Source organism: Diadema setosum, chromosome 12 (genome assembly GCF_964275005.1).
Source record: "Diadema setosum chromosome 12, eeDiaSeto1, whole genome shotgun sequence".
NCBI lineage: Eukaryota > Metazoa > Echinodermata > Echinoidea > Diadematoida > Diadematidae > Diadema > Diadema setosum.
The window spans coordinates 18,620,052-18,623,379 of NC_092696.1; the positions used below are offsets into that span (position 1 = coordinate 18,620,052).

Below are 3,328 nucleotides of genomic sequence, written 5' to 3' on the forward strand. Positions count from 1 at the left end.
CCCAAAATATCAAATCATGAAATTCACGAAAACATGTATTTTTGGTAGTGACGAATTTTCAAAATGTCCAAATGCTGCAATTTGTGACATTACGAACCGGCAAATGTTCGTATTCGCCGGTTCGTAAAATCCCTGTTCAGACGGAACACACGTGAGGTATGTGGGGCGAATCGAGGAGCTTGCGAGGCCGCGAGCGAGGGCTCGTCATCACCATCAGTCCCATGCACTCGGAATTGTGCTGGTATGTAACTACTAGGTGCATTTTGTTGCTCATTTGTTATTTAATATTCTGTTTAAAAACAAAAGTAATGATAATTGGGGCAGGTTAATGTGTAATCATAAAATATTACATCAGAGAAGTAGAATTGCTCGACAATATCATGTAAAAGTACATACTTTCCTGTGTATTTCATTTCCTTGTAGATCCTACACCTAGCCACCATTTTGTCGAAAGGGGTCCTTGATTATTCTTGGTCAGAGATAAAGCAATCCTCCCATACAACCCTGATGCATTTTTTTTTTAAACTAAAGCATAGTAGAATCTATAAACTGAAAAAAAAAATATCGTGTAGCAATTGCAAATACCCAGGTAGAACTGAAAATAGGCCCAAAGTAATAAATGATTATCATTGTTTTCAAAGATTCATGTTGTTGCATTAAAAAAAAAGTATTTAGGCCCTAAGTAAGAATGAGATTGCATGATGAGACTGTTTAGCGTTAGTGTTAAGTCAGTTATAGTTACATAGCTTCCTTATATAAGCATGCAAGAAAAGCTACTCTGGCCTTTACTGTCTAACTATAATTTAAATCCTTCATAAACTGTAAATTCATAGGCTCTAGATCGAGGTTGTATTCACCGGTACGTTACTTATTTTGATTACCGGTACAGATATCAATTAACTTTCAGAAAAATTAAACGAAGTTGATTACCGGTACCGGTACTCACAGTTTTTTTAACACTCATGTACAAGTATAAGCCTATATCCAGGGATTTTTATTCTATATAAGTTACCGCGGTATCCTATTTGTGCTCTGATAACACTGACATGATTTTCCTTATTTACAAACTTGGGGATAATTCTAGGAGCAGCAGGCCACTACAAGCAGGAGCCGAGTCCCCACAAACAAAGGCAGCACCGCTATCATTACAACTGTAGCAGCTAGCATCACATGAACATCAGCAGCACCTCTCGGCACAGCAGCAGCATTAGCAGAGCCTGTAAAGTGCAACTGTAGCAGCTGAACTTCTCCATACAATTGTAGTCGCGAAGCCTCTACGTACTACAGTAGGCCTACCTATTGCAACAGAGCGTCTACGTATGCTACAGTACCGTAAAACTCTACATTTGTAGCAGCATGATCCTAACTTACAACTGTAGCAGCTGAGCCTTTCAGACTGTAGCAGCAGAGCCTCTACGTACAACCGCAGAGAGTAGTGGTGATGAGGATGTTTTCCTTCTGCCTATAATGGTAAGTTTGATTCATAACAAGTGATTATGGTATCGGTACTTGTGGACCATAAAGTGTACCGGGAACCAGGTATTCACAAACATTTCTCTGTTTACGGTGAATGGAATAGGTCATTTATTACTTTCAGTGGGATAGATGATTGAACAATACCATGTCATTTAACAGAAATCACTGTTTTGATATCTGGAATGTAATGTAGTCGTACCTTTACTGTAATGTCGATCTTAAATCTACTGTCAAGTATAGACAGGCTCATGTTGATATTACAAGCTCTTCCCTAGACACCTGCTTGAGCATACTTGGGGCAAGTTTCTAATGGCCTTACTGTAATTATTTCATACATGTATATCAATGTTGACTGCTACTCAATGTAGTTAAAGAGAAAAAAAGCAAGCACTTCTGTGTATAAGATTGTTAGGTTTTTATGTGAAAGACATCACATTTCTAATCAAAGAATGTGTAGCAGTTATCATTATTTACCTTTGCCAACCCCAAGGTGTAAAAGCTCGACCAATAGCACCTGAATTACTATGCCCTTCAGAGATCAGCAGACTTTGATGACAATTTATTTTGCATTTCAAATAGGTATGCTGGCTGTAGCTATTTTCATGTTGTCTCACAAAATGTCGTAGGTGATTGCCTGTAAAGAATTTCCTTATGTTATTTGTTTTTTCTTCTGAAATTGTGCTTTAGCTCTAAGAAATACTCTTCTTCACATTTTTCAAACCTGCAGGTACTTGTAATGTTTTATCACATAGTGTATGACACAACTGTCAAATTCCTCACTGAAATTGTCCATACATTTTTTTGTGTGTGTGTTTTTGAACCACCGTAGGCATAGATGTTCTTGTCAAGTGGAAGAGGGATGGTTCTATGAATCCTGTCAGCTCAAGTGACCTCTATCATGCTCAACGGACCAAACCGAAACAAGGTTCCTGCGTACATATGAGAAGTGAAAATGGCTGGTGGAAAGGGAGGGTGCTTCAAGTCTTCAACATGCCCATGGATGGACGTAGGATGTCAGATGACGAGGGCATTCCTCTTTCTGCCTGAGGTAATTTGAATACATAGTTACTGATTTGTTCTACATCAATAAGTTTATCAAGATATATTATGTCTTTTTTCATTTTAAGATATGTAGAGATTTTTATGCATAGTATCATGTAGGTACAATGTACTTTCATTGCATTACCATTTCAATATAAATGTTTAATTCTGTGTAATGAATAAAACGAATGTCGTAATTATATTGCAGTTTGTAATGACTGTAGGATGCTGAAGACTGTTAGCTTTCTACTTCCTTTCTTTAAAAGTGTGATATTGATTATTACTTACAATTTATTATGTCAACGTCTCTTGTCAGTCCCAAAACAAAATCAATTACTGATAATTTGCTTTATGTGCATGTAATACACTGTAGATTCTAGTGTCCATGATAGATGTTTGCAAGTATATCTAGTATAAATCTTGTTGATTCTACCCTCAGGATGGTCACATAATTTTTTTTCATTGATGCATTGCTTAAAACTTCCCCAGCAGTATCGTTACTTGCGACAGCAGTAGCAGAGCCTCAACGTCGATTTGTAACAGCTGAATCCCCACAAACATCAGCAGCACCGCTTGAAGCAGCAGCAGCAGCGGAGCCTGTACATACAGCCCTAGCAGCTGAGCCTCTAAGTACGACAGCAGTGGTAGAGCCTCTACTTACAACTGTAGCAACTGAGCCTCTACTTACAACTGTAGCAACTGAGCCTCTACTTACCACTGTAGCAGCAGAGCCTCTACTTGCAACTTTAGCATCTGCACTTCCAGGAACATTAGCAACACTGCTAGAAGCACAAGCAGCAACAGAAGCAGA

General features: G+C 38.4%; 1 long non-coding RNA gene across 1 annotated transcript; it reads left to right on the forward strand.

Moving 5' to 3' along the window:
- The first annotated feature begins 937 nt into the window (after positions 1 to 937).
- LOC140236085 (uncharacterized) lies at positions 938 to 3,105 on the forward strand. Its single transcript, XR_011901751.1, has 3 exons — positions 938 to 1,470; positions 2,306 to 2,524; positions 3,010 to 3,105. It is a non-coding gene; the product is annotated as an uncharacterized lncRNA (long non-coding RNA).
- The last annotated feature ends 223 nt before the right edge of the window (positions 3,106 to 3,328 follow it).